General features: G+C 44.1%; 1 pseudogene; it reads right to left on the bottom strand.

Annotated features, from left to right (window-relative positions):
• Window positions 1-6,585: 6,585 nt before the first annotated feature.
• Window positions 6,586-26,568, bottom strand: part of LOC123076965 (probable leucine-rich repeat receptor-like protein kinase At1g35710) — a 28,427-nt pseudogene continuing 8,444 nt past the window's right edge.

The raw sequence follows: 26,568 nt of genomic DNA, 5'->3' as shown, positions 1-26,568 counted from the left end.
AGCGCCTCCTAGTACCAGCCCAGCGGAGCCCAGTCCCGGACATGGCCCATCTGGTCAAGCAGGTGTCCTCCACCGAGTCGACGACGAGGATGCGGGATAAGCATTATCGACGTCGATGCGGGAAAAATTGCTTTAACTAAAAAAATAACAACAAATGTGACATGTTTAACTAGTTCTATTAATTCAACTAGTTCTTACTAAAAATAAACTTACTATAAATAAAAATAAACTAGTACCTAATTAGTTCCTATTTCTTACTAACTAATTTGTACCTAGGAACTACTGCCCTAATTACCATCTATTTGATGAACCTAGGGGTGGAAAGTGGTAGCGAATATTCCAATTATCCAACTTAAAAGTGAAATAAGTGGTCAAATTTTACTCATTTTATGATTAATCTTAGAAATTATTATGCATTACAATAGTGTTTATTCATCATCTAAGAAAACATCTGAGCCGCATCCGTATTCGATAACATCCGCATCTAATTCGTTTCCACCCATAGATGAACCCTAACTAATTTGATGCAACTAAAATTTGAAGAACCCTAGGCAGAGGTAGGGGAGGGGGGAGCAGGCGTGCTCACCTCGGGTGCCTGCAGCGAGGGAGGGGCATGCAGCGTCGAGGTCGGGGTCGGGGCTCGGGCGCGCGGCGGAGGGCGGCGTCGAGGTCGGGGTCGGGGACGGCGTCGAATCCGGGGTCGGGGGCGGCGTCGAGGGTGTGCGGAGAGCCAAGGGAGAGCGCCCGGCGGCCGACGGGCGACGGCGGCGGCAACAACGAAGGAGTTGGATTTGGAGGAAGTGGTCATGGGGAAGAACGAAACCACGTGGTTAAGTCAGAAGTAGTAGTAACGCGTTCCAGGAAGTGCGCTACTGCTAAGTTAGCTACAACACATTCCCCGATACGCGCTACTGCTATTCTTTTCTCTTTCTTTCCCTTTTTCATTTATTTTTCTTTACATTTTATTTTTTTTCCTTTTACCTTTTTCTATTTTTTTTCATTTTCATTTACTTTTTTATTTGATTTCCGTTTAATTTTATTTCTTTTAGCAGTAGCGCCTTTCAGCGTAAACGCGCTGCTACAAAGCAAATAGTGGTACCGCGGTTCGAAGTAGATCGCTACTACTATGTGTAGCCTATTCGGCTAAGCTGTGAGAATTTTAGTAGTAGCGCGTTTACCTTCAGGCGCGCTACTGCTACAACTGTATCTGTAGCGCTGTTTACACCAGCGCGCTATTGCTACTTAGCACCAGCGTGCTTTTTTGACACGCGCTATTGCTACTTAGCACCAGCGTGCTTTTTTGACACGCGCTACTGCTACTTAGCACCAGCGTGCTTTTTTGACATGCGCTACTGCTAAAATTCTGTGTATAAGGTTTTCCCTAGTAGTGATTGTGCATCACCATCTCTTGGATGCCTTGATCTCTATGTTGCTTTGTTAATCTTTGTGTAGCTACTATAGAAAATGGCTCACGTGAGTAATTCATCTGATTGATAATAGAAGCCTTCTCGCTCCTTCAGAAGAACAGAGCGAAGTTCAGGGTCCCTTTTCCTGAAGGAAACACTGGATTTCTCCACCAAATGGCAAACAGAAAAAGACATTTAGTTTGGAAATTTTCAATGCCATACCGCTTACTCGATTAGCCAGAAGGAAAACAATGTTCTTTTAAATGTCTCAGTTAGCTCCTTGATTCAGGGGAAACAAACTGCAGAGCCTCACTTGTAGATGAAGATGAAACCTGAATCATCTCGGGAGAAAAGAAAGTTGCCTAGTTGGCACCTAGATGTGCTTTGAGAAGTTGCTCAAAAGAGGCAACAAGTCATCCTTTGACGCCTCCATGTTACGAACAGTTCAGTCAATGGGCCCGACACACTTCTCCCAAGCGAAAACCAACCACTCTGACACGCACACAAAAATTACACAATTAATGCAACAAGGTTCAGGTACTTGTTCATACATCCAGTACGGGATTTTTACTGCTTGTGCAGCCAATATGATTGTTCCTTACCAAGTTATCAAGCACATCTACACATTTTGAAAATCAAATGGATCAAGATTATTTGGCTTATGTACCTACAAGGCTACAACTCTGCTAGTGCTTTTTTTTGTTATACTTTTTCTTTCCAGGAGAACCCAGTAGTTTCTGACTCTGGGAGACATGTTGCTATAAAGTCCACTGGCAAGAAGAAAAGTATGTAACCTGACTTTTCTCTATTGACCCTGCTGCATGCTCCTGTCCCTTTCCTGCCTCTGCTCTACAGACTGACGAGTCAAACTGATCACCCGCATATCCTTATTAATCCTTACCCACAGGTTTTAAACTTTTAATCATGTGAAACGCATGCTAGCTTGTTCATGTTTTTCAGCGTAGTTGTCCTGTCCATACGCTGAATCATTGCAGAACTACCGATCTGCACCATCTATGCTGAAAATTGCCAGTGCCATTTGAGTTCATCCTAGAAGTGTACCATCGATACTGAAAATTGCACCCGTTTTGAAGTCTGACAAATTTACTCTCACTGTTGGGGATTAGTTAAAAGTTTAGCCTGGCTTTAAATTGGTTCAGGCTGGAAGAAAGACGAATTTAGTTTCTGGCAGTTCTTTCTATGCTTACTGTTTTAGAAATCAAATCAAGTTCTGATTAGTGTGGACAAAGACACCTAACCAACCTCCAATCATCCTACCATCACCTTTCAACCAGCCCTTTCGATCTCACTTTATAGAAAGCCATAGTAGTGGAAAGGTGAACTTGCTTGTGTGCTAGCAATGATTATTATACTTACAAACTTTTCCTATATTTTGTACACCACTTCTTGGCTCCAACAGGAACAGGAGCGCAGAAGAATATCTCAAGATCTCTAGAGAAGTTTTTCTCTTTTTTCAGATTACACAAAATGCATGCCATACACGCATATCTTCACTCCAAACCAGTGCACAAAGAAAGACTACTCACATAATTTGGTATGTCACTTCCCTCCTGCCATCGCCCAAAATTTGAGATCAGAGAGAATGAGCAAACAGAGTGCTTCTTCCTCAACTCGCAGCTGAATGTTATTAAACAGCTGATCTCTAGAGATGTTAACGGACCACAAAACAGTCTACGGCATAACACTATAAACATATCAAGTGGCACAGAACGTGTTCACATCTAAAGAAAGTGAATCTGGAATGCACCAAAACATTGCTTCGAGAATAAAACGTTGTTAGAATATAGTTTGGGTTTAAAGATAGAGATAAGGAGTAGATCGAATAGGTTTAAACTATGTATTACTTATCTTGTACTCCGAGCCTCTACCCCCTCATGTATACTATATATACCCCATATGAGGGTCAGATCAATACAACAACAGAAACAACAAAACATTAGCATCCTACAATATTTCACATGGTATTAGAGCGCTTAGTCTCACAACACCGATCCTAGGTTCCTTCACCACTTCCGCAGCGCGCCGCCTCCGGGGAGATTAATCTTCTCTTCCCGGGGGCGCGGCACCCGATCACTCAAAGATTTGATCGGATCTCTAGATTAGATTCAATTTTCAAGTTTCAGAAATTCAAAATCCCATTAGGTTATTTATTTTTCCGTTAGCCACCAATAAACTCCACGATCAGATCTACTCCGGTGAGAAAATTCATGCCAAAACCGACAACGCGCGGCTACGGTCATAGTCATCCGGCGCGACGTGCATCGATCTGATCAGGTCCTCACCACGCGCACATCAACCCTCTCGACATCAAGCTTCAGGTGATCCGGCTCCAGACGAGGGTCATATACGCATGAGTGTGCGACCGACGCGCCGCGAACCACGGGCTGCCGGTGACTTGAGCGCGATCGCGAGGAGCAGGCCTAAGCGGGGCCCGGGCGGTGGAGCAGCCAGCTTTCCAGGGCGAGACACGGCAGGCTCCATGCGCGGGACTCCAGCCCAGGCACAAATCGGCTTCATCGATCCGCCGTACGTCATCGACGCAGGCCGGCACGACGGCAAGCCATCAGTACGTGTACATCATCGACGCAGCCGGCACGAACATGGCGGCAACCTCGGTTGGATCGGTCCGGCCGTGCGCGTCAGCTTGTTCTCACACGCGTACACGGGAGCAGCACCGATCTTCCGAACGAGCCGACATCTCCAACAACCCCGATCCAGATCACGGGAGGGCTCACGAGCCCACATCTCCAACAACCCCGATACAGATCACGGGAGGGCTCTTTCTTCCGCTCCGTCGACTTCACCGCGCATACTACATTACGCAGATGCACCAGCTTCACATACATGCACGGCACGACCAGTCCATGGGCATGCTACGATCGAGCTCCAACCAGATTAGCATCGGCATCGAGCTTCATCGGGACCCGGCTCCACGCGTCTCCAGCTTCATCAACCCGCGCAATCTCCAGCATCGGCATCTCATGGACACGCCGTCAAGCAGCAGCAGTTCTGCGGCACATCTACTCCAGTCAACAGCGTCCGTCTCGTCACTTGCGTCCATGATACCCCCGCTGTGACTGCAGGAGGGAATAGAGGAGAAGACAGGGAAGGCATCGGAAAGGGACGCAGTCACCGCCCTAGGTGTCGACCCATCAGAGATGCAGGTGATGATGGTGAAGCGGAGAAGACGACACAAGCACGAACACATCTACGCCGAGCCGACCTGATGCATCGCCCATGTGCGCCACATCATCGAGCTATACGACTAAATCACGCCCAAGAAAAAAATCTTCGTCGAGCACATCTACGAGAAGCGACCATGACATGCACCGTCCACACGCCAGGCCGGTGTGGAGAGAGATGCAAGTCTTCATCGACTTCTTCGACGCGACACGGCATCGACACTTCGTCGTCGCGGAGGGACGCCTTTAAGTGACGCATCATTGTCGACACGCCGCTGCAACGCCATCACCGACACTTCATCACCAAGGTCTTTCCATCAGAGACACTTCATCACCAAGATCTTCATCAACATGGTCCTCACCAACATCTTCGTCAACACGCTGCCGCCGCCTCGTCCACAAGATAGACACCTAGCGTCCTCTGACAGACTTTTTCTGCAAGACGCGACCTCGACGACGGCAATGACCGCGTCACGACGTTGGCATCGACCGCGTCATCCACGACGGCACGACTGCATCGACACGGCATCACTACAGTGACGACCCTACGCGGCCACACGGTTCTGGCAAAACCAATGTGTGCTCGATGGGCTTCCTTCGGTCTTGGCAAAACCGGTGGACTCATCGCCGACGGCACCCTCTGACATCTGCAAGGTGCATCATCCACGTCTGCAGCTCCGTCATAGCGCATTTGTTTGCGCCTCCGGCTTTGTGCGGCTTCAACATCCACGACGACCACGACTACCTCGACCACGGCTACATCACCATGATCGGCTACCTCGACATTAATGGCTACGTCTGCAGCAACTCATCGGCAACAACTCCAGTCAACAGCGTCCGTCTCGTCACTTGCGTCCATGATACTCCCGCTGTGACTGCGGGAGGGAATATAGGAGAAGACAGGGAAGACACCGAAAAGGGACGCAGTCACCGCCCTAGGTGTCGACCCATCAGAGATGCAGGTGATGATGGTGAAGCGGAGAAGACGACGCGAGCACGATACTTGAAATCCAGTCGCAATCGTCCGTTTCACTCCCACTACGACTGAGGGGGAATGTTAGAATATAGTTTGGGTTTAAAGATAGAGATAAGGAGTAGATCGAATAGGTTTAAACTATGTATTACTTATCTTGTACTCCAAGCCTCTACCCCCTCATGTATATTATATATACCCCATATGAGGGTCAGATCAATACAACAATAGAAACAACAAAACATTAGCATCCTACAATATTTCACAAACTTGACTGAATTTGGTGGACTCCAATGTCTCAAAATAAACAACTTAGGTAGTAAATTTGTTTCCAAAGCAGCATAGATGCATATCAATGTGATGCCAAACACACTTATGCAGCTTCATCTTCGCCAGTATATATATATAGATAGTTACCATTCTCTTTGGGCATACTATTTCCATTTAGAGTGCATATATTGAGTGTGAGTTGATCATTCGATTACAATGGGATGTCGCCTGCGAATTTAATTACTTTTGGTTCCGTCGGTTCAGTAATTAGTAATTATGCATGTTGCTTATTGGCATAGGTATCTCTTTTCGGTCACTTGATGTTCAGATTATAGATAAAACTGAGTTCTACTTCTACCCAGTGTGGAACTATAGATAAAGAAAGCCAAAATCATGATCCGTCTGTGCTAGTACTGATTTTCCTACTAGAATTTGTACTTCAATTTTTGACTACCAGTTTTGAAAAGGTTTTGGTGCGGCGTATCCCAGTTCATATCTACCTCGTTGCATGGGTTGCCCATACAAGCTGAAGTCTAGTAGCTGGGATGCCTCTATTCAAGCTATGACCAGTGATATTATTTGAAAGCATACTAGATTGATACTACTAGGATTCAGGATAGTTATAACGTCAAAATAATTACTAGTCAAAATTACTGGACTGATTATCTCGTCAACCACGGGCACAGCGTGCACGCGTGGAATCTCCGGTGACCAACTCTACCTGTCGATTTCGTCAGTCCTCCCTAGCTTTACCTTCGTCTCTGTTCCCGACCATGGCAGCGCAGGGCATGTCACAGAGAAGCTCAACTCTGCTCCGGCTAGCACCAAGGGATGATGAGGCTCCCTCTGGCTGAAGGTCTACAATGTCGATGCTAAAGGTTGATGTTGCAGCAGTCTTGGACATCTCTGAACCCGGCCAAATATTCAGTGGAATGACAAGGACAAGAAGGTTGTTTCTCTGTTCTTTAATGCTCAGAATCAAGTTGCTGAATTTAGTATGTTTGGTGAACAACTGGCGTTTCTTCGTGTGGTTGGACAGGTTATATGGCATGATCGAGAAAATTTGGATGATAAATGTGCTCATCATAAGCAATGCAGCTGCTCGTAGCATGTTCGACCTACCGAAAAGTTATCTGCCCAAAATGAGAAGCTTCAGTTTGTAGTGTGCTTTCTTTTCATCATTCTCTCTTCTGGTGTTGCTAGTGAAGCAGAATTCTTCTGTAATGAATCGTGGTGGCTTTCCTGTACGCGGCGGAGCCCCCCGTCGAACAGGACGAACAGGCCTGGCTGATTGGTTCTGTTGAGCCATGTCGAGTTTGGAGAAACTGTAAGATTGCCAAGGGCAAGATCTTCATTTCACTTAGCAGTATTTTGCTCAGAAATTCTAAATGGCTTAAATAAGTTAATAGGGCATATGTATGATCAAGAAGGCAAAGAAAACAAGGGCATATGATCAAATTTCCTGAGATGGCTTTGGGGAAAGAAATAATGTAAAAATAAACAACACACTAACTGATTACATACTCTCAACAAGAACCAGTTAATCACAGGACTAGCATCCAAGCACTCCCACCAAATGTCAGTCAAGCAAACTAGAGTAAATCGGTACTTAGGAAAATGTTAAGAAGCTAATTGCCATATCAAAATGTCGCTTCAAGAACCAGTTATCCACAGAAATCCCTTTCATATCAATCTCTTGATACATGACACTTCAAATTTCAAGCCTGACAGTATAGATCCATTATCTCAAACAGACACGTGCCGAACATATAGTTGCCAACAAAGGACACTAGTATATAGCTTCATATATTCTCCATGGTGCTACAGTAATCGTGCAGATCTTGCAGGCTGATTTCATGAAAGGGCCTGAGCATCAGCGTTGGGCGATTTCTGTTCGTGAGTGCCTGATATACCTGCTGCATTGTTGGCCGAGCTTTTGGAGAGACTTGCAGGCAAGCAAAGGCCACCAAGGCAACCAAAATGGCATCCTTCTCCTCATCAATGGTTGACGGTGCTGCGATGTGTTGATCCAGGATGTCTTTGAGCTTTTCCGGCTGCTCTGTTCCGCAGAAAAATGGAAGGAGCAAATCACCCGGGTTCTTTCCCGTTTTAGTGGGTGGTGATTTTAACATTATTCGAAGAAAGGAGGAAAAGAATAATGACAATTTTGACGGCAGATGGTCGTTTATGTTCAATACTATCATTGAAAGCTTGGATCTCAGAGAGATAGAGCTCTCGGGTAGGAAATTCACTTGGGCTAACTCGTTACCAGTTCCGACTTTTGAGAAGCTTGATCGAGTTCTGGCTAGCGTCGATTGGGAATAGAAGTTTCCCCTGGTAACGGTGCAGGCGTTGACACCGCTACTAGTCGATTCGGGGGCTCAAACTCATGTGGGTAATAAGAATATTTTCTCCTTCGAACTTGCTTGGTTTGAAAGAGAAGGGTTCCTCGAGTTGTTAGCTAGAGAGTGGGCTAAAGACTCGGGTGGAAGGTCACCCATTGAGCGGTGGCAGTGCAAGATTCGTCATCTTCGAAGGTTCCTTCGTGGATGGGCCAAGCATACGTATGGGATTTATAAGACGGAGAAGGAAAGACTACTTATGCTTATTCACTCCCTTGAGTTAAAAGCTGAAACCTCTATATTAGATACCAGCGAGCTGGAGACTAAAGTGGAGGCCGAGATGCGGCTGAAAGAGCTTCTCCGTGATTAGGAATTGAAGTGGGCTTTGAGAGCTAAGGTTCGTAAAATTGTCCAAGGCGAGGATAATACTCAATTCTTTCATATGATTACTAATGGAAAGCATCGTAAGAAGAGAATTTTCCAATTAGAACAAGATGAAGGGACGATAGTTGGTCAGGAAAACCTGAAAGTTTATATTACCAACTATTATAAGCAGTTGTTTGGACCGCCGGAAGAGAGTTTTGTGTCTTTGGATGAGTCAAGGGTTGAGGACGTTCCTCAACTTGAGACGGAAGAAAATGAGATTCTGACTGCTCCTTTTATGGAGAAGGAGGTGTTTGAGGCCATTGCACAAATGAAAAACAATAAAGCGCCAGGACCGGATGGGTTTCCGGCCGAGTTTTACAAAAAGTGCTGGCACTTCATTAAGGGTGACCTGTTGCCGATGTTTCATGAGTTGTTCATTGGTCAGCTTCATTTGTTCAAGCTCAATTTTGGAACGATAACTCTTCTTCCTAAGAAGACAGAGGCTATTCGCATTGAGCAGTTCAGGCCTATCTGTTTGCTTAATGCCAGTTTCAAAATTTTCACCAAGGTTGGGACGAACCGTCTCACGCAGATTGCGCATTCAGTTGTGCAACCGTCCCAGACTGCTTTTATGCCAGATAGAAATATCCTTGAAGGGGTAGTCTTCTTGCATGAAACGCTCCATGAAATCCACTCCAAAAAACTAGATGGTGTGGTTTTTAAAGTGGATTTAAAAAAAGCATACGATAAAGTTAAATGGCCTTTCCTTCAACAAGCTTTGCGTATGAAAGGATTCAACAAGGCCTGGCGAGACCAGATTGAATCCTTCACGCAAAAAGGGAGTGTAGGGATTAAAGTGAACGATGATATAGGTCACTATTTCCAGACACACAAGGAACTAAGGCAAGGAGATCCCATGTCACCGATTCTATTCAACATAGTGGTTGATATGCTATCTATTTTAATAGGTCGGGCTAAGGATGCGGGGCAGGTTAGTGGCTTGGTTCCGCACCTAGTTGATGGTGGTATATCCGTTTTGCAGTATGCTGATGATACTACCATCTTTATGGAGCATGACTTGGCGAAAGCGAGAAATATGAAGCTTGTGTTATGCTTATTTGAACAATTGTCTGGGCTCAAAATTAACTTCCATAAGAGCGAATTGTTTTGCTTTGGAAGAGCTAATGATGACCAGGAGGCGTATAAGCAATTGTTCGGATGTGAGCTGGGTTCGTTACCGTTCACTTACTTAGGTATACCCATTCATCATCGTAAGCTGATGAACAAGGAATGGAAGTGCATCGAAGATCATTTTGAAAAGAAACTGAGCTGTTGGAAAGGGAAACTCATGTCATATAGAGGGCGATTAATTCTGATTAATTCAGTCCTCACCAGTATGCCTATATTTCTTTTATCCTTTTTCGAGGTCCCGGTGGGGGTCAGAAAGAGGTTAGACTTTTATCGATGTCGCTTCTTTTGGCAGAATGATGAGTTGAAATGAAAGTATAGACTTGCAAAATGAGACATCATCTATCGGCCGAAGGACCAAGGCGGTCTGGGCATTGAAAATCTTGAGATCAAGAATAGATGTCTCCTTAGCAAGTGGCTATTTAAACTCTCTTCCGAGACTGAGGCTACTTGGGCTCAGATTCTGCGAAATAAGTATCTTCAGTCTAAAACTTTAGCTCAGGTGACTGTGCGCCCGACTGACTCACCGTTTTGGAAAGGTTTGTTGAGAGTCAAGCCCCTATTCTTTAGTAGGGCAAAGATCATAGTCGGTGATGGGGCTAATACGAGGTTCTGGGAGGATACGTGGCTTGGGGAGACGCCCCTCGCACTTCAATATCCTACTCTGTACAACATTGTTCAACGTCGAGAAGCATACGTTGCAACAGTCTTCCAGTCCACGCCTCTCAATATTAGCTTTCGGAGGACACTGGTAGGCGATCGTTGGGAGGCCTGGCTTCATCTAGTACGAAGGCTGATGGATGTCCAGCTGACTCAGCAGTCCGATAGATTATATTGGAAACTGACTAAGGACGGCGTGTTCTCGGTCAAATCCATGTATCTGGATGTCATAAACACTAGTGTCATTCCGTACTCGAAGCACGTCTGAAAAGTTAAGGTACCTTTGCGAATCAAAGTGTTTATGTGGTTTGTGCATAAACAAGTTATTTTGACAAAGGATAATCTGGCAAAACGCAATTGGACGGGTTCTGCTAGGTGTAGTTTTTGTGATCATAACGAAACTATAAGGCAACTCTTTCTAGATTGTCCGCTGGCTAAGATTCTTTGGCGTTTGATTCATATTGCTTTTAATATTACTCCACCAACCTCTATCAACATGTTATTTGGACCGTGGCTTGATGCGGTTGACTCGGATTTAGCGAGGCACATTCGTGTTGGAGTTTGTGCTTTGTTATGTGCAGTCTGGAACTGCAGAAATGATTTGGTTTTTAACAGAACAACGAACTTTCACTTTTTGCAGGTTATCTTCAGGGCCACAACATTGATCTGTATATGGTCGCTACTCACTCCGATGGAGGCCAGGGGGCGTTTGGCTACTGCGTCTACCCGATGGGAGATGGTAGCTCGGGTTATTTTCAACCAGTTTGGATGACGGTCATGTAATAGGATAGGCATGTAGTGCTTCCTATTTTGTTTGCCTTGCCGGTTGTGGCTTTTTTGTTTTGGCTTGTATGAGCGATCTGTTTTCATTCTGTACTTTGAGATACTGAAGACTTTGTTATTGATTTAGTTTTAATAATATGAGCCATATGCATCTCTCTGATGCAGAGGCTGGGGTAATCCCCCTTTTCTAAAAAAACCCGGGTGCTTTCCCATCAAAACTTCTAGCGCAACCACGCCAAAGCTGTACACGTCACACTTCTCTGTCAATAACATGGTAGATGACAATTCTGCAACCAAAAAACAAAACCACATTTTGTCTCTTTCTGAATCACATTTTCATATTAATTCAAGGATAAACAAAATATTAAGCCCATGTACGTACCTGGGGCTATGTAGCCACATGTCCCTGCAAAGGTAGTGCTCCAGCTGGAGTAACCATGCTTCAGCTTCCTCGCCATGCCAAAGTCTGAGACATAAGCTTTATAATCGAGAAGAATATTACTGCTTTTTATGTCACGATGCACGATTGTATGGTCGCAATCATGGTGCAAGTAAGAGAGAGCTTGAGCTACATCCCTCACGACAACAACTCTCCTGGGCTAACTTATGTCCATCGCTAGCTCTTGCTCATGCAGAATAGACGATAAGCTTCCCCTCTCGATAAGATCATACATGAGAAATTTGCACCGGGAGTGGGAACAGAATCCATACAGCTTGACGATGCATCGGTGCCTTATTTTTGCCAGTACTTCAACCTCGGCATGAAATGTCCCCTCATCGCTGTATTCTTCCATCGAGCGGAGGAGCTTGACCGCAAAAATCTTCCCCCCTTCAAGCTCAACTCTGAAGACTGATCCGTAGCCTCCAATGCCGATGCAATATTTCTCATCGAAATTTTCTGTTGCGGTGAGTATGTCTTTGAATGCGATCTTTCCGTCGAAATTCCATATGGAAAGTATATCTCCGGACTTGCTTTTGGTAGCAATTTTTACGAGTTTTCTTCTCCGACAAATAATCACAATGCTTGCTATTACAAGGGTAACACATAAAAAGGGAGCAAAAATAATTACAAGTAGGATCTTATTTGGATGTTTACTGCTTTGTCGTTCTCTGTCAAGCTTTGGTATTTCACTTGGTGTTTCAAGCTTTGGTATTTCACTTGGTGTTTCAAGCTTCGGTACTTCACATGGTTTTATACCATAAAAGTGTTCACCACATAAATCCATATTATTGCCAAGTGAGATAAAGGCTCCAGGGCCAGATGCATATGGAAGTAACGGAACTCTGCCAACCAAACTATTATATGATAAATTCAGCCTATACAGTTGGGAAAGATTAGAAAAAGTCCCTGGGATGGTGCCACTTAAATTGTTTCTACTCAAGTCCAGCTCATATAGGTTGGTGAGGTAACCACATTCTTGTGGTATTTCTCCTGTCAATAAGTTGTCTGATATCAGTAACGATGACAAAAGGTGGCAATGTCCTATCTGAGGTGGAATGCTTCCTAGAAACTGGTTGCTACTTAGGTCCAGATCTGTGAGTAGAACAAGAGATCTTAACTCTGGTGGTAATAGACCATTACGCTGATTGGACTCAAGTGACAGTGTTGTAAGATAGATCAATTTCGAGAAGGTCGAAGGGATGGAACCATTTATGAGGTTGTTGGAAAGATCCAAGAGTTCTAAACTTGTTACATTGGTTATGCTTACAATGGAACCCGTGATCTGGTTGTTGGAAAGATCCAGATGTGATAGATTTATAAGAGATCCTAATTGTGGTGGTAACATGCCGTTAAGCTGATTGGATCCAAGTTCCAGCCTTGCTAGACAGGCTAATTTCAAAATGGTCAAAGGGAAGGAACCATTTATTTGATTGTTGGAAAGATATAGGTACCGTAAACTTGTCAAATTTCCTATGCTTCCAATGGATCTTTTGGAAAAAAAATTGTGTGATAGACCGAGAGAGGCTAGTTTAGTACAATTACTTATGGATGGTGGAATAGGTCCATCAAGAAGATTGAAGTATAGATCTAAGGACGCGAGCTTGGCAAGAGCTCCTATACTTGATAGGATTAGACCCGAGAGATTGTTGTGACCGAGGTCCAGATAGACACTAGTGCAGAACCGACCTTTAGTGCCGGTTCGTAACGGCCTTTAGTGCCGGTTTGCCAACCGGCACTAAAGAGTGGGGACTAAAGCCCCTCCCCCTTTAGTACCGGTTCGTCACGAATCGGCGCTAAAGTGACACCACGTGGCATGAGCCAGACCCGTGTGCGCTTAGGACATTAGTACCGGTTGGTAACACCAACCGATACTAAATGTTTGGGGGGTTTTTGCTTTATTTTTCATTCCATTTTTTTGTTTGCTGGTATTTCACGATACTACAAATTGTACACGTTATGCATATATATAAATAGATTTTCTCGTAACCGCATATATATATATATATATATATATATATCATCGAATGTCTCACAACCAACACCATTAATTATTCACACATACACATGTATATACATATACAATTTCTCCTACATATGTTGCCTTGGTGCCTCCGGAGCACGATGACAAGTGGTTCATGGGGGCGGTAGCGGGTAATAGTATTCTCCTTTGGGATCTATGACCTGGTCGAGCAAAAATCCGGCTATTTCCTCTTGAAGTGCTAGTATGCGGTCCGTGAAGGAAATATGCCCTAGAATCAATATTAAAGTTATTATTTATTTCCTCATATCATGATAAATGTTTATTATTCATGCTAGAATTGTATTAACCGGAAACATGATACATGTGTGAATGCATAGACAAACATATAATCACTAGTATGCCTCTACTTGACTAGCTCATTAATCAAAGATGGTTATGTTTCCTAACCATAGACATGTGTTGTCATTTGATTAATGGGATCACATCATTAGGAGAATGATGTGATTGACATGACCCATTCCGTTAGCCTAGCACTTGATCATTTAGTATATTGCTATTGCTTTCTTCATGACTTATACATGTTCATGTAACTATGAGATTATGCAACTCCCGTTTACCGGAGGAACACTTTGGGTGCTACCAAACGTCACAACGTAACTGGGTGATTATAAAGGAGTACTACAGGTGTCTCCAAAGGTACATGTTGGGTTGGCGTATTTCGAGATTAGGTTTTGTCACTCCGATTGTCGGAGAGGTATCTCTGGGCCCTCTCGGTAATGCACATCACTATAAGCCTTGCAAGCAATGTAACTAATGAGTTAGTTACGGAATGATGCATTACGTAACGAGTAAAGAGACTTGCCAGTAACGAGATTGAACTAGGTATTGGATACCGACGATCGAATCTCGGGCAAGTAACATACCGATGACAAAGGGAACAACGTATGTTGTTATGCGGTTTGACCGATAAAGTTCTTTGTAGAATATGTGGGAGCCAATATGAGCATCCAGGTTCCGCTATTGGTTATTGACCAAGAATAGTTCTAGGTCATGTCTACATTGTTCTCGAACCCGTAGGGTCCGCACGCTTAAGGTTTCGATGACAGTTATATTATGAGTTTATGAGTTTTGATGTACCGAAGGAGTTCGGAGTCCCGGATGAGATCGGGGACATGACGAGGAGTCTCGAAATGGTCGAGATGTAAAGATTGATATATTGGACGACTATATTCGGAGTTCGGAAAGGTTCCGAGTGATTCGGGTATTTTTCGGAGTACCGGAGAGTTACGGGAATTCGCCGGGGAGTATATGGGCCTTATTGGGCCATACGGGAATAGAGGAGAGAGGCCAAAAGGAAGGAGGCCTGCGCCCCCCCCCCCTCTGGTCCGAATTGGACAAGGGGGCCGGCCCCCTTTTCCTTCTCCCTCTCCTCCTCTTTTCTTCTCCAATAAGGAAAGGAGGAGTCCTACTCCCGGTGGGAGTAGGACTCCCCCCCTTGGTGCGCCTCCTCCTTAGGCCGGCCGCCTCCCCCCTTGCTCCTATATATATGGGGGCAGGGGGGCACCCCAAATACACAACAACAATTGATCGTTGAGATCTATTAGCCGTGTGCGGTGCCCCCCTCCACCATAGTCCTCCTCGATAATATTGTAGCGGTGCTTAGGCGAAGCCCTGCGACGGTAGAACATCAAGATCGTCACCACGCCGTCGTGCTGACGGAACTCTCCCTCGACACTCGGCTGGATCGGAGTTCGAGGGACGTCATCGAGCTGAACGTGTGCTAGAACTCGGAGGTGCCGTAGTTTCTGTGCTTGATCGGTCAGGCCGTGAAGACGTACGACTACATCAACCGCGTTGTTCTAACGCTTCCGCTTTCAGTCTACAAGGGTATGTAGATTACACTCTCCCCTCTCGTTGCTATGCATCACCATGATCATGCGTATGCGTAGGAAATTTTTGAAATTACTACGTTCCCCAACAGTGGCATCCGAGCCTGGTTTTATGCGTAGATGTCATATGCACGAGTAGAACACAAGTGAGTTGTGGGCGATACAAGTCATACTGCTTACCAGCATGTCATACTTTGGCTCAGCGGTATTGTGAGATGAAGCGGCCCGGACCGACATTACGCGTACGCTTACGCAAGACTGGTTTCACCGTTACAAGCACTCGTGCTTAAAGGTGACTGGCGGGTGTCTGTCTCTCTCACTTTAGCTGAACCAAGTGTGGCTACGCCCGGTCCTTGCGAAGGTTAAAACAGCATTAACTTGACGAACTATCATTGTGGTTTTGATGTGTAGGTAAGAACGGTTCTTGCTAAGCCCGTAGCAGCCACGTAAAATTTGCAACAACAAAGTAGAGGACGTCTAACTTGTTTTTGCAGGGCATGTTGTGATGTGATATGGTCAAGACGTGATGCTATATTTTATTGTATGAGATGATCATGTTTTGTAACCGAAGTTATCGGCAACTGGCAGGAGCCATATGGTTGTCGCTTTATTGTATGAAATGCAAACGCCCTGTAATTGCTTTACTTTATCACTAAACGGTAGCGATAGTCGTAGAAGCAATAGATGACGTAACGACAACGATGCTACGATGGAGATCAAGGTGTCGCGCCGGTGACGATGGTGATCATGACGGTGCTTCGAAGATGGAGATCACAAGCACAAGATGATGATGGCCATATCATATCACTTATATTGATTGCATGTGATGTTTATCCTTTATGCATCTTATCTTGCTTTGATTGACGGTAGAATTTTAAGATGATCTCTCACTAAAATTATCAAGAAGTGTTCTCCCTGAGTATGCACCGTTGCGAAAGTTCTTCGTGCTGAGACACCACGTGATGATCGGGTGTGATAGGCTCTACGTTCAAATACAACGGGTGCAAAACAGTTGCACACGCGGAATACTCAGGTTAAACTTGATGAGCCTAGCATATAACAGATATGGCGTCGGAACACGGAGACCGAAAGGTCGAGCGTGAATCATATAGTAGATATGATCAACATATTGATGTTCACTGTTGAAACTACTCCATCTCACGTGACGATCGGACATGGTGTAGTTGATATGGATCACGTAATCACTTAGAGGATTAGAGGGATGTCTATCTAAGTGGGAGTTCTTAAGTAATATGATTAATTGAACTTAAATTTATCATGAACTTAGTACCTGATAGTATTTTGCTTGTCTATGTTTGCTTGTAGATAAATGGCTCGTGCTGTTGTTCCGTTGAATTTTAATGCGTTCCTTGAGAAAGAAAAGTTGAAAGATGATGGCAGCAATTACACGGACTGGGTCCTTAACCTGAGGATTATCCTCATTGCTGCACAGAAGAATTATGTCCTGGAAGCACCGCTGGGTGCCAGGCCTGCTGCTGATGCAACTGACGACGTTAAGAACGTCTGGCAGAGCAAAGCTGATGACTACTCGATAGTTCAGTGTGCCATGCTTTACGGCTTAGAACCGGGTCTTCAACGACGTTTTGAACGTCATGGAGCATATGAGATGTTCCAGGAGTTGAAGTTAATATTTCAAGCAAATGCCTGGATTGAGAGATATGAAGTCTCCAATAAGTCCTATAGCAGCAAGATGGAGGAGAATAGTTCTGTCAGTGAACACATACTCAAAATGTCTGGGTATAATAATCACTTGATTCAACTGGGAGTTAATCTTCCTGATGATAGTGTCATTGACAGAATTCTTCAATCACTGCCACCAAGCTACAAGAGCTTTGTGATGAACTATAATATGCAAGGGATGGACAAGACTATTCCCGAGCTCTTCGCAATGCTAAAAGCCACGGAGGTAGAAATCAAGAAGGAGCATCAAGTGTTGATGGTTAACAAGACCACCAGTTTCAAGAAAAAGAGAAAAGGGAAGAAGAAGGGGAACTTCAAGAAGAACAGCAAACAAGTTGCTGCTCAAGAGAAGAAACCCAAGTCTGGACCTAAGCCTGAGACTGAGTGCTTCTACTGCAAGCAGACTGGACACTGGAAGCGGAACTGCCCCAAGTATTTGGCGGATAAGAAGGATGGCAAGGTGAACAAAGGTATATGTGATATACATGTTATTGATGTGTACCTTACTAATGCTCGCAGTAGTACCTGGGTATTTGATACTGGTTCTGTTGCTAATATTTGCAACTCGAAGCAGGGACTACGGATTAAGCGAAGATTGGCTAAGGACGAGGTGACGATGCGCGTGGGAAATGGTTCCAAAGTCGATGTGATCGCGGTCGGCACGCTACCTCTACATCTACCATCGGGATTAGTTTTAGATCTAAATAATTGTTATTTGGTGCCAGCGTTGAGCATGAACATTATATCTGGATCTTGTTTGATGCGAGACGGTTATTCATTTAAGTCAGAGAATAATGGTTGTTCTATTTATATGAGTAATATCTTTTATGGTCATGCACCCTTGAAGAGTGGTCTATTTTTATTGAATCTCGATAGTAGTGATACACATATTCATAGTGTTGAAACCAATAGATGCATAGTTGATAATGATAGTGCAACTTATTTGTGGCACTGCCGTTTAGGTCATATCGGTGTAAAGCGCATGAAGAAACTCCATACTGATGGGCTTTTGGAATCACTTGATTATGAATCATTTGGTACTTGCGAACCGTGCCTCATGGGCAAGATGACTAAAACGCCGTTCTCCGGAACTATGGAGCGAGCAACTAATTTGTTGGAAATCATACATACTGATGTTTGTGGTCCAATGAATGTTGAGGCTCGCGGCGGGTATCGTTATTTTCTCACATTCACAGATGATTTGAGCAGATATGGGTATATCTACTTAATGAAACACAAGTCTGAAATATTTGAAAAGTTCAAAGAATTTCAGAGTGAAGTGGAAAATCATCGTAACAAGAAAATAAAATTTCTACGATCTGATCGTGGAGGAGAATATTTGAGTTATGAGTTTGGTTTACATTTGAAACAATGCGGAATAGTTTCGCAACTCATGCCACCCGGAACACCACAACGAAATGGTGTGTTCGAACGTCGTAATCGTACTTTACTAGATACGGTGCGATCTATAATGTCTCTTACTGATTTACCGCTATCGTTTTGGGGTTATGCTTTAGAGACGGCCGCATTCACGTTAAATAGAGCACCATCAAAATCCGTTGAGACGACACCTCATGAACTGTGGTTTGGCAAGAAACCAAAGTTGTCGTTTCTTAAAGTTTGGGGTTGTGATGCTTATGTGAAGAAACTTCAACCAGATAAGCTCGAACCCAAATCGGAGAAATGTGTCTTCATAGGATACCCAAAAGAGACTGTTGGGTACACCTTCTATCACAGATCAGAAGGCAAGATTTTCATTGCAAAATTCGGATCCTTTCTAGAGAAGGAGTTTCTCTCGAAAGAAGTGAGTGGGAGGAAAGTAGAACTTGATGAGGTAACTGTACCTGCTCCCTTATTGGAAAGTAGTTCATCACAAGAACCGGTTCCTGTGACAACTACACCAATCAGTGAGGAAACTAATGATATTGATCATGAAACTTCAGATCAAATTTCTACTGAACCTCGTAGGTCTACCAGAGTAAGATCCGCACCAGAGTGGTACGGTAATCCTATTCTGGAAGTCATGTTACTTGACCATGATGAACCTACGAACTATGAGGAAGCGATGATGAGCCCAGATTCCGCAAAATGGCTAGAGGCCATAAAATCTGAGATGGGATCCATGTATGAGAACAAAGTATGGACTTTGGTTGAGTTGCCCGATGATCGGCAAGCCATTGAGAATAAATGGATTTTTAAGAAGAATACTGACGCTGATGGTAATATAACTGTCTATAAAGCTCGACTTGTTGCAAAAGGTTTTCAACAAGTTCAAGGGGTTGACTACGATGAGACTTTCTCACCCGTAGCGATGCTTAAGTCTGTCCGAATCATGTTAGCGATTGCTGCATTTTATGATTATGAAATTTGGCAAATGGATGTCAAAACTGCATTCTTGAATGGATTTCTGGAAGAAGAGTTGTATATGATGCAGCCAGAAGATTTTGTTGATCCAAAAGGTGCTAACAAAGTGTGCAAGCTCCAGCGATCCATTTATGGACTGGTGCAAGCATCTCGGAGTTGGAATAAACGCTTTGATAGTGTGATCAAAGCATATGGTTTTATACAGACTTTTGGAGAAGTCTGTATTTACAAGAAAGTGAGTGGGAGCTCTGTAGCATTTCTGATATTATATGTAGATGACATATTATTAATTGGAAATGATATAGAATTTCTGGATAGCATAAAGGGATACTTGAATAAAAGTTTTTCTATGAAAGACCTTGGTGAAGCTGCTTATATATTGGGCATCAAGATTTATAGAGATAGATCAAGATGCTTAATTGGACTTTCACAAAGCACATACCTTGATAAAGTTTTGAAAAAGTTCAAAATGGATCAGGCAAAGAAAGGGTTCTTGCCCGTACTACAAGGTGTGAAGTTGAGTCAAACTCAATGCCCGACCACAGCAGAAGATAGAGAGAAAATGAAAAATGTTCCCTATGCTTCAGCCATAGGCTCTATCATGTATGCAATGCTGTGTACCAGACCTGATGTGTGCTTAGCAATAAGCTTGGCAGGAAGGTACCAAAGTAATCCAGGAGTGGATCACTGGACAGCGGTCAAGAACATCCTGAAATACCTGAAAAGGACTAAGGATATGTTTCTCGTATATGGAGGTGACAAAGAGCTAGTCGTAAATGGTGCAAGCTTTGACACTGATCCGGACGATTCTAAATCGCAAACCGGATACGTGTTTTTATTAAACGGTGGTGCTGTAAGTTGGTGCAGTTCTAAACAAAGTGTCGTGGCGGGATCTACATGTGAAGCGGAGTACATAGCTGCTTCAGAAGCAGCAAATGAAGGAGTCTGGATGAAGGAGTTTATTTTCGATCTAGGTGTCATACCTAGTGCATCGGGACCAATGAAGATCTTCTGTGACAATACTGGTGCAATTGCCTTGGCAAAGGAATCCAGATTTCACAAGAGGACCAAGCACATCAAGAGACGCTTCAATTCCATCCGGGACCAAGTCCAGGTGGGAGACATAGAGATTTGCAAGATACATACAGATCTGAATGTTGCAGACCCATTGACTAAGCCTCTTCCACGAGCAAAACATGATCAGCACCAAGACTCCATGGGTGTTAGAATCATTACTGTGTAATCTAGATTATTGACTCTAGTGCAAGTGGGAGACTGAAGGAAATATGCCCTAGAGGCAATATTAAAGTTATTATTTATTTCCTCATATCATGATAAATGTTTATTATTCATGCTAGAATTGTATTAACCGAAAACATGAACATGTGTGAATGCATAGACAAACATATAGTCACTAGTATGCCTCTACTTGACTAGCTCATTAATCAAAGATGGTTATGTTTCCTAACCATAGACATGTGTTGTCATTTGATTAATGGGATCACATCATTAGGAGAATGATGTAATTGACATGACCCATTCCGTTAGCCTAGCACTTGATCGTTTAGTATATTGCTATTGCTTTCTTCATGACTTATACATGTTCCTGTAACTATGAGATTATGCAACTCCCGTTTACCGGAGGAACACTTTGGGTGCTACCAAACGTCACAACGTAACTGGGTGATTATAAAGGAGTACTACAGGTGTCTCCAAAGGTACATGTTGGGTTGGCGTATTTCGAGATTAGGTTTTGTCACTCCGATTGTCGGAGAGGTATCTCTGGGCCCTCTCGGTAATGCACATCACTATAAGCCTTGCAAGCAATGTAACTAATGAGTTAGTTACGGAATGATGCATTACGTAACGAGTAAAGAGACTTGCCAGTAACGAGATTGAACTAGGTATTGGATACCGACGATCGAATCTCGGGCAAGTAACATACCGATGACAAAGGGAACAACGTATGTTGTTATGCAGTTTGACCGATAAAGATCTTCGTAGAATATGTGGGAGCCAATATGAGCATCCAGGTTCCGCTATTGGTTATTGACCGAGAATAGTTCTAGGTCATGTCTACATTGTTCTCGAACCCGTAGGGTCCGCACGCTTAAGGTTTCGATGACAGTTATATTATGAGTTTATGAGTTTTGATGTACCGAAGGAGTTCGGAGTCCCGGATGAGATCGGGGACATGACGAGGAGTCTCGAAATGGTCGAGACGTAAATATCGATATATTGGACGACTATATTCGGAGTTCGGAAAGGTTCCGAGTGATTCGGGTATTTTTCGGAGTACCGGAGAGTTAAGGGAATTCGCCGGGGAGTATATGGGCCTTATTGGGCCATACGGGAATAGAGGAGAGAGGCCAAAAGGAAGGAGGCCTACACCCCCCCTCTGGTCCGAATTGGACAAGGGGGCCAGCCCCCTTTTCCTTCTCCCTCTCCTCCTCTTTTCTTCTCCAACAGGGAAAGGAGGAGTCCTACTCCCGGTGGGAGTAGGACTCCCCCCCTTGGTGCGCCTCCTCCTTAGGCTGGCCGCCTCCCCCTTGCTCCTATATATATGGGGGCAGGGGAGCACCCCAAAGACACAACAACAATTGATCGTTGAGATCTATTAGCCGTGTGCGGTGCCCCCCTCCACCATAGTCCTCCTCGATAATATTGTAGCGGTGCTTAGGCAAAGCCCTGCGACGGTAGAACATCAAGATCGTCACCACGCCGTCGTGCTGACGGAACTCTCCCTCGACACTCGGCTGGATCGGAGTTCGAGGGACGTCATCGAGCTGAACGTGTGCTAGAACTCGGAGGTGCCATAGTTTCTGTGCTTGATCGGTCAGGCCGTGAAGACGTACGACTACATCAACCGCGTTGTTCTAACGCTTCCGCTTTCGGTCTACAAGGGTATGTAGATTACACTCTCCCCTCTCGTTGCTATGCATCATCATGATCATGCGTATGCGTAGGAAATTTTTGAAATTACTACGTTCCCCAACAGTCCGATGGTAGGAGCTTATCCCGCACCTCTCTGAACTGTTAAGAAAGAGATCAATATGCATGTGTGTTAGTTGTGTGACTAGATATCGATAATGGTGTGAATAGTGTTTTAACAAACGTACCCAGTCCTGTCTGTCAGATCTGCTCCTTTCGGACGCCATCATGCGAATGTTTTCGCAAACGTAGAATGCACACAGATTATTCTCCGGCGCCTGCTTCAGGGCCTTTACGAGAATGGAATTGAATCAGATAATGATTAATCAAGCATGATAATTAATTAATGATATTGAAACAAGAATTAAAGATATGGTAGCTAGCTAGTATTACTTAGTTACTTACCTTTGGTCGATGCCAAAACAACTTTTGAGCCCAGTCGCCTGGAGTCACCTTGATGAACTTTGCCCATGCCCTGCCCGCCGGCAAAGAAAATTAATAAAGGGGTTATTAAATAGTTCATATCAGGAAATGACGAACTAATAATAGGCCGAGATATATATAGTTAATAATGATTGAAAGTGCTAGTTATCGACTAGAGGGGGCGGTGAACAGGCGATTTTTATCAAAGTCTTCAAAACATGGAAGTTTCAAAGACAAACAATAGAAATGACCTAATTGATATGCAGCGGAAGATAAACTACAATAAGCAAGTCATAGTCAAGTATGCAATAGCGTTAATGTACGAAGACTAATAGCAGCTAGGTAGTAGGATCAGGATGGAAGATAGTATGAAGCCAATCAACAATAGTAGTCAAGCAATGAAGTCAATCAGATAAGACAGATAAGCAATAATTTCACAAAGACAAACTCAAAGTAAAGGAGGGAAGAGATAGAACCAGTCACTTGTTGAAGACACAGGATTTGTTGGACCAGTTCCAGTTGCTGTGACAACTGTACGTCTGGTTAGGGAGGCTGAGATTCAACTCAGAAGACCGTGTCTTCACCTTATTCCCCTTGAGCTAAGGACACTTAGTCCTCGCCCAATCACTCTGTTAAGTCTTCAAGGTAGACTTCCGAACCTTCACAGACTTCGTTCACCCGGCAATCCACAATGACTCTTGGATGCTCAGAACGCGACACCTAACCGGCTGGAGGATGCACAGTCCTCAAGTGTAATAAGTCTTCAGGTCACACAGACAGAAAGACTTCAGTGATGCCTAACACTCTTTGGCTCTGGGTGTTTGGGCTTTGTCCTCGCAAGGATTTCTCTCTCAAAGGCTTCGAGGTGGGTTGCTCTCAAAACGACAAAAGCCGTAAACTAACTCTGAGCAGCCACCAATTTATGGTGTAGGGGGTGGGCTATTTATAGCCACAAGGCAACCCGACCTGATTTGTCTGAATGACCCTGGGTCACTAAGGAACTGACACGTGTTCCAACGGTCAGATTTCAAACACACGCGACAAATTTACTTGGCCTACAAGCAAAGCTGACTCATCCAACTCTGGATAAGATTTGCTCTCATTGTCTTCACTCGAAGACATAGGATTTGGATTGAGCATCACTTCAGTCACTCTGACTTAGTTCACTTGGACCCCACTTAACAGTACGGTGGTTCCTATGACTCAACACAGAAGAAAAGGAAACAACGAAACCACACAGTCTTCGCGCTCCATAGTCTTCACGCAATGTCTTCTCATGTCATAGTCTTCAATATGAATATCTTCTCATACCACCATTGTCTTCAATGTCTTCATACATTTTTAGGGGTCATCCGGTAGGTAAACCGAATCAATGAGGGACACGACCTGCGTTATCCTGCAATTCTCACAAACGCATTAGTCCCTCAACCAACTTTGTCGTCAATACTCCAAAACCAACTAGGGGTGGCACTAGATGCACTTACAATGATTGAAATTACCGGTTGACTATCCCCTTCACGATGGTGAAGTCTTTATCTTCTTTAGTTAGTGAGTCCAGTAATTCAACTTTTCCTTCCTCAATTTTAATGTCTATCAAGACCCAGTGCCAACTGCATGCGCACACGTTTGCATGTCTTAATTAAGTGGGCATGTGCATAAAATTAATCAACTACCGTAAACCGTATACACTTAGTTATTAACATCTAGCTAGCTAGTAAGCAAAAACAGAATTTGTAGTACAAGACAGTGTGACTCACGGGAAGTTGTAAGGAAGTAGTATATCTTCATTGCTATTGAGGCGCTTCAAGAACTCTAGCATGCTTTCCTCTACACCTGCTTGATAAAATGGAAGCTTTCATATGTCCTCATTAATGGTATTTGGGTCAATGAACCCAATGCCATAGCGTCCAGATTTTTTCATTTCATACATCTTCATCCTGCATATAATACCACAGAAAAGAATAAAGTGAGGATAATTACATGTAATGATTGATCAAAATTATCACTACATAACTAGCTTGGGACTTAAATTATAGAAAGAAATCACTTACAGACAATAGCAACTGATGATAGACTTGTCGAGTGCGTCTTGACTGTATAACTAAAATAGTTCTGGATACTCAATGGCCAGAGCTTTCTCATGGTAATAATGCTCATGCTTGACATTCACCATGAGGGACTCTCGATTGGAAATCTTGGTAATGTTCATGTACCATTGATGCAATTCATACATTCTCGTTGGGAGGTCCTTGACCTTGTCTGGATGGACCAAAGGTTGGCCCCGGACATATTTTCATTTTATTTCCGATTCTTTAAGCGGAGACATGGGCTCGATTTCGAGGAGTTGTGCAACAGAGATCTTGAGCATTTCAGCCTGCATTATATGCTCCTCCGTTATTACCACATCGCCCTGCTGGGGAACGCTAACGGGTTGCCCACAATAATATTTGGCGCGCGTACTCCTCTCATGTGTTGTTGGCACAACAAGCGGAGGGATCGCTTGCGCCGCCTGTTCTCCCAGGTGGGGAACGGTTTTCCCGCATTTTTTGCCAGCTGCTTGTTGGCTCGAGCTCGAGCTCGTTTCCTTTTGTAGTCGTGCTCGATGTAGCTTCATGATTTGACACTCATAGTCTGAGTCAACAGGCTTGGGAGCTGGTGCTCTAGCCATACGAATGAAGTGGTCAATCGTTTTCTCAGGCATTTTCTCCTTTGGCGACGGTGCCGGTTTCGGTCCAAAATGGGCATCCACTTGGGCCTGCACTAGGGCTGCGTTTTGCTCCTCGGTCATGTTGTAAGGCCTCTGAGGAAGAGGAGCGAGGCTTGGACCATATTTATATCGTCTGTCTCCGCCTGTACTTTCTGTACTACCTCGACTCGTACCGCTACGCACCATAGCTGCGGCGTGTCTCTTCTACGATTGCTGAGACGGCGGAGACGGCTGACGTGGCTGATGCTGTGCCGGACTTGAAGCAGGAGGAGTGGTCTGACGTTGTGTCGGACATGAAGGAGGAGGAGTCTTCTCAAGCGTTCGGGGACTTGGAGGAGGTGGCGGACTTCGAGGAGGAGTCGGCTCACGCGTTTGTGAACTTGGAGGAGCGGGAGTCTAATTCATCTAACTAAAACTAATTCTATATGCAAATTCTAACAATTTGACATTAATCTAATTCATCTAACTAAAACTAATTCTAAAATTTCTAACATTTCTGATTATATAACTAACATTTCTAATATTTCTATAACTAAAAAACAGGAAAATTGCTAACATTTTTATAAATATTTCTATAACTAAAAAACAGGAAAAAATTATAACATTTCTAATATTTTTATAACTAAAAAACAGGAAAAATTTATAACATTTCTATATAACTAACATTTCTAAAAATATTTCTATAACTACAAAACAGAATAATTTCTAACATTTCTATAACTAAAAAACAGAAAAAATTCTATAACTAAAATTCTACAATGTGTGTGTGTGTGTGTAGTGTGTAATGTGTGTGTGTGTGAACATGGCGGCCGGGGTGAGTTCATCGGCGAGGCGACGACGGGGCGACGGGACGGGGCGGCGACGACGGGGCGACGGGACGGGGCGGCGATGACGGGACAGGCCGGCGACGACGGGGCGGGGTGCGGCGACGGGGCGGCC

This window comes from Triticum aestivum, chromosome 1B (assembly GCF_018294505.1).
Source record: "Triticum aestivum cultivar Chinese Spring chromosome 1B, IWGSC CS RefSeq v2.1, whole genome shotgun sequence".
NCBI classification, from domain to species: Eukaryota; Viridiplantae; Streptophyta; class Magnoliopsida; order Poales; family Poaceae; genus Triticum; species Triticum aestivum.
The sequence above is the reverse complement of the archived record's forward strand: the minus strand, read 5'-3'. Positions and strand labels throughout refer to the sequence as shown.